At 36.8% G+C, this 5,476-nt stretch overlaps 2 long non-coding RNA genes across 2 annotated transcripts; both read left to right on the top strand.

Annotated features, from left to right (window-relative positions):
* The first annotated feature begins 784 nt into the window (after window positions 1–784).
* On the top strand, window positions 785–1,579 carry LOC125490336. Its single transcript, XR_007267606.1, has 2 exons — window positions 785–1,353; window positions 1,438–1,579. It is a non-coding gene; the product is annotated as an uncharacterized LOC125490336 (long non-coding RNA).
* A 292-nt stretch (window positions 1,580–1,871) lies between these two features.
* On the top strand, window positions 1,872–2,510 carry LOC105398217. Its single transcript, XR_005253986.2, has 2 exons — window positions 1,872–2,071; window positions 2,179–2,510. It is a non-coding gene; the product is annotated as an uncharacterized LOC105398217 (long non-coding RNA).
* The last annotated feature ends 2,966 nt before the right edge of the window (window positions 2,511–5,476 follow it).

Here is a 5,476-nt window from a genome sequence, read left to right as displayed (position 1 = left end):
GGTCTGCGAAACGGAAAAGCCGAATAACAGTGACGTAAACAAAAAAGTATCTATTGGCCGGAAGTTCATTGACTTCAGTGGATGTGGGTCACAAGAGCCTCTCGCTACAGGGGGGTCACTACAGAAATTGAGAAAACGAACGAACGACAGATGTCACTGGTGATTGGTACGTTTAATGCAACGAGATAGAGTCGTGGTTAACACAGCAGTATCATTATTCCTAAGCTTCGTATCGCTTTTCGATTTATATAGTGACCCCCAGATTCTACTGGGAATGGAACAGTTTCCAATTGAGTGCGAGAGAAAGAAATAGGAATTAAAATTGAGTTATGGAGGTCGCAAGTCCAGAGTTCTCAACGGAATACAGGCGGGATCAGATTAATGTGATTTATTCTGTGTCACAATACGGATGATATTGCGGATGTAATTTATGTTTAAGTATTATATAATTTTAACTAAGTATATTTCGTTTAATTATGTTATTGTTTAAATTTGAACTATTGTAAGATACTTACATTATATTCTAATGGTTCTGGTGCTACACAGTCAGTTACTGACAAGTGATCTGAGCGTCTAGTACGGCCTTGCAATATATGTCAACGTTGATGGAAATCGTAAGCACGCCAAACTATTAGTTTCCAAGTTAATTGGTAGTATGAGTTACATTTTTTTATTATAGTTCATGCGATATCGTTTATGCTACAACTCGATTGTGCGAACTTCACTCTAGATACTTTACCTCTTTCTAGCGCTTGTAAAAAGAAAGGGCAAACACACATAATAATAATAATAATAAAAACGTTTATTCCGTGCCATCGCACACACACAGAAAAAAAAAAAGAAAACATAATGAAAAACAGTAATAAATGAACACAAAGACCTTATGACTAAACAAAAGAAATAAATGAGAGGATATGTGTGCGTTGTCTGGCACCGAAACGGACGGCGGCTCAGCTAAGGCGGTTGAAGATAATATGTTACCTACTACCGCGCTGATTTTCAGCCGCTTCCCTTTATGATGCCACTGACTATAAATAAAAACTAAAAACTAAAACTATGGCAAGTGCACGGCCGGCAGCTGTGAACCAAGGTCACCCGGGGTACTTCACACGCATAAGCGGTTCGTGTTTTCAGCGGCCCCGAGTGCCTCACGCGGCTGTAAAAGGCTTTCAGTGCCTACGCTGCCGCCGTGCTGCGCCCACACTGTGCCATAAACTGTAAATAAATATATGATTGTGATTTAAAACGTAATTAGAAATATCATGTAGTGAATCTGTAGGCGAGTGGTATATTTTTGTGTAATGAATAATTCAATTTTACGATGGATATTGGGAATGAAGTCATAGACTAAAGGTATGTAATTACTAAATAAATTCGTTACTTACATACATGGCATTGTGGTTTTACTTTGTTACCTTGATTTTATGTTTCTTTCAGAAGGTATTCATATTGAAGGTAGCTGTGAACATTAGCTGTGTTGCAAAAAATGGGATGATTTTGGAGATAAGAAAATATGTACAATAATGGAAGATTATATTATGCCGCGGGAGTCCATTTGTGTGTTGCGAAGAAAACTAGTGTAAGTACCTATTATTTATTTATTTATTTATTTATTTATTTATTTATTTATTTATTTATTTATTTTTTTACTGCCCAATTCAAATAGTCACTTGAACTAACGCCTCCTATAATAATATTGGGTTGAGTTAAAATGTGTGTTAAAGTAGTTATAATAATCACTACAGCAATGTCATAGAAAACCTGCAAACTTCTCCATAACTACGACTACTATACCCGTAGATGGGTCGACTGTTGTTTTGTTAGCAGAATTGTTTTTAACTTAGACTTAAACGATTTTACGGTACCACATGTCATTTTGGCGTCTTGATTTTCGTATATTATATGTCAATGACTCTAACCAAAATATATATGTCAATCAATGTCAATGACTCTAACAAAAACAAACTGAAATTTGGTTTACAAGCTTTTATTTATAAAAATTATAAAATTAAGAATGATCCTCACAAGTGCATCGCAATTCGAAGTACCTAATTGTAGATTTTATGGAAAGGTAAGTACCTACCTACCTATATACTTATTATGTTTACGATAACTTAAGGTAAAATTGTAGGAATAAATAATATTTTACTAGACCTAATCTATTCGTACTATTTACAGGAATGGGGACCTAAACAAGCCTGCCGATGGACCCCACGGCAGGTTAACTGCCATAAATAAATGTCCGTACATGGTGTAGAATCTCCTACGACCTATTCTGCACATGTGGGGAGCCCAAGACGCTCTGTCGTTGGACGAAGCCCAAGATGCCCTGTCGTCGGAAGAAGCCCAATACTTGTTGCCCCACTGAGACCAAGGCAGAGTCCTAGGACAACCCGTCGACGCGTGATTCGTCCGAGGCAGTCAACGCCGCGACGCTATCGTCCTCTCGTGGGGATTTAGGCCATTTATGTAATGGATAACTATATAAGTAATAAATGATTATTTTTAAACATTTATTTTTCATTTCTAAGGGTGCTTACGTAAAGAATCGGGTTCCCTGTATCTACCCGTACCGGTAACTTGATTAGGTATCGCTCACTGAGAAATTTAAAACCGTGAAATGCTCTAGCGCACTCGCTGAAAGATAAACAGCAGGTTACCGGTACGGGTAGATACAGGTAACCAGTATCTCTATGTAAGCACCCTAATGGTGATATACATTGGTTCAGTGCCTGGACGCAGTAAGGCAGATTTCACGACACAGTCGCATTGGACTTGGTTGAAAATAGCGTCCAAGCGGGATCAGTACCAACATAGTACTCTACTGGGTCCAGTCACTGAACCAATATAAACTATCTCTAATAACAAGCACTATTCCTGCCATCATTACTCCGCATTCTTAAGTTTGTGTTAGTTCCTAGTGGTTAATAGGGTTTCCTCTGCCTCTGCAGCCATTCGCCACGCAAAATATGATCGCTGATAGTCACAAATTAAATTCTAACTAGATCCTAACCAACAACAAAAACGCTTCTTACCTACAAATTTTCAGTGAGAGCAACAACTATGAAAGTTTTCGAATTCGTTGAAGCTGACTACCTAAGATCTGTCAAACATGTAACTCGTACTACCAAAAAGCTATAATTTACACGTAAACTTATTTCGTTTTTTAAAACTACGATTTGAAATAACTCATACTACCAATTTTAGTTTATGATAGTTTCCGCTAGAGGCGCTGCTTGTAAATGTATGGAAGAAAACTGAAACTATAAACGTTGTGTCAACTATCAACAACCTATACTAGACGTACTGAATGGCTAATTTTGGAATAGTCATAGTTCATGTGTAGTGTTTTTGGCACAGGCTAACAAAACAGTGAAGCTGAAAAAACTGACTCAAAAAAGCAGTAAAAACTCTATAAATATGAGTATTGTATATGACAATGATGACAATATGAATTATTTTCACTAATAAAGACCAACCTCACGCATAACCTTTCATCATAGCACACTAGTTCCATCCGATCATCAGTTACCAGTATCCGTGAGGAACCGGAGCGTATGGAATCCTGCCAAGCCCCACCTATCCTGAAGGAAGCCGCAGATAAATTTACACACACAACCGCGAACCCCCAGTATCTGCATTGTCGGGTAACACTGACCGTTTATAACATTCTAAATTCAAAGTCGGCTGCGTACTGTGAGTACTGTGACTTCTGGAACAATGTAGAGGTGTTATCATAGTATAATTATCAATACAGTGAACCAGTTTAGAGCCTGACACACTTACAAAGCGTTTGATAGCGTTCAGCATGTGTGAAAGTTTTGATGGTGAGGCCTCTTTAGATTCAAATGCTTTTTGTAACAACTTATGAACTTTATAATAACAACATCTGATTCACAATGTTCTAATGAAGGGCAGTAAACAATTAATGCTTTATTAAAATTAAAAACAAAATACATTCTCTATCCTTCTTGAAAAAGACATTAATCTATTATGAGCTTAAGCGTTTAAAGTGAGGATACTAAAACTAATGATATTGATCCATTGATTGATTGATTGATTTTTAAAGTTCTTTATTAACATAAAAGGTTGATAACATTTTTTAAAGTCTAGTGTACATTTTATTCCTAGGCTAAAAATATCTTAAATTCTAACGTTTTACAAGACCGGTCGGTCTTTTACAAAACTTATGGCATGAGGTAAGTATATATCAATATAATTAAGATTTAATTTATTTATTTATAAGACTACATACGTATTATAACAGCTATGCACGTTTTGGTTAAACGATACATTTTATGGGCATTATCGAAGTTAAATATTATTATATAGAAAAGATACATATTGTTTACGTACTTACATAATGTAACTGCTTATAACTATTTTAACATGCATTTAACTGATTACTTATATCTAGGTATCATGAACAAAGCAATAAGGCATTTATTAGTACCAACTCACTCGGCTTTAAAACGTAAAGTTGAGGGTAGATACGGCAAACAACGCAGTGAGCGAGCGTCGCCGCGCTGGCTGGTGCCGAGGACCGCGCGTGACGTCAGAGAGCGTAGTGATGGGGTAGCTTCGTTACATATTAATATCGATTACTTAGCTGAGGTCGGGTTTTACCTAACTTTGCGATTAATTTGTTATCATTATGGTCTGCATTTATATAGAACTTTTTTGTTGTCTTAGTTATGAATTCTTTAATGGAGGGAAATTTAATTTTTGTATGAAGTTTCATTAAATTGGTTCGGAATGGCGTATTATAGGCTATTTTATTGCCTTGTTCTGCAAGACCTGAAGTTTATTTAGGTTTGATTTAGATGTGCAACCCCAGACTGGACATGCGTATGTAATGCAAGGTCTGATAAGAGTCGAATATATGCATAATTTTGTATAGCTCTTGAGGTTGGATCGTCTGTTAAGTAGTGGTTTCAGGGCATTAAATGCCTTGATGCCTTTAAGGCGGAGGTTGCAAACGTGATCATTCCAGTTCAGTTTCTTGTCTAGAATAACTCCTAGGTATTTAACGGAATTACTCCATGGGATAGGGTGTTTGTTGACATGAAGGCTCCTTTTCGGGGTTTCTCTTTTCCTTGTAAATATAATTGCTTCGGTTTTAGTCGCATTAATCTGTAATTTCCAGTTTCTGAAGTAGTCAATGAGTTTGTCGATAGAAAGCTGGAGTCGATCGATGATTAAATCGATATCGTTTGATGTTGTAAAACAAGCAGTGTCATCGGAAAAACATGCTAAATTGGTTCGTGTTTGCCTTGGGATGTCATTGATGTAAATCAAAAACAGGTGTGGACCAAGGATTGACCCCTGTGGGACTCCAGCTGGGACAGAATATGAAGTAGAGGAAATTTTTCCAATGTGAACTTTGAAACTGCGTTGTGAGATGTACGATTTAATTATTTTAATCAATGATAAGGGTACGTTAATTGCCATGAGCTTGTGAATGAGACCTTTATGC

Source organism: Plutella xylostella, chromosome 22 (assembly GCF_932276165.1).
Source record: "Plutella xylostella chromosome 22, ilPluXylo3.1, whole genome shotgun sequence".
Lineage (NCBI taxonomy): Eukaryota > Metazoa > Arthropoda > Insecta > Lepidoptera > Plutellidae > Plutella > Plutella xylostella.
This window is presented reverse-complemented; position numbering and strand designations above follow the sequence as displayed.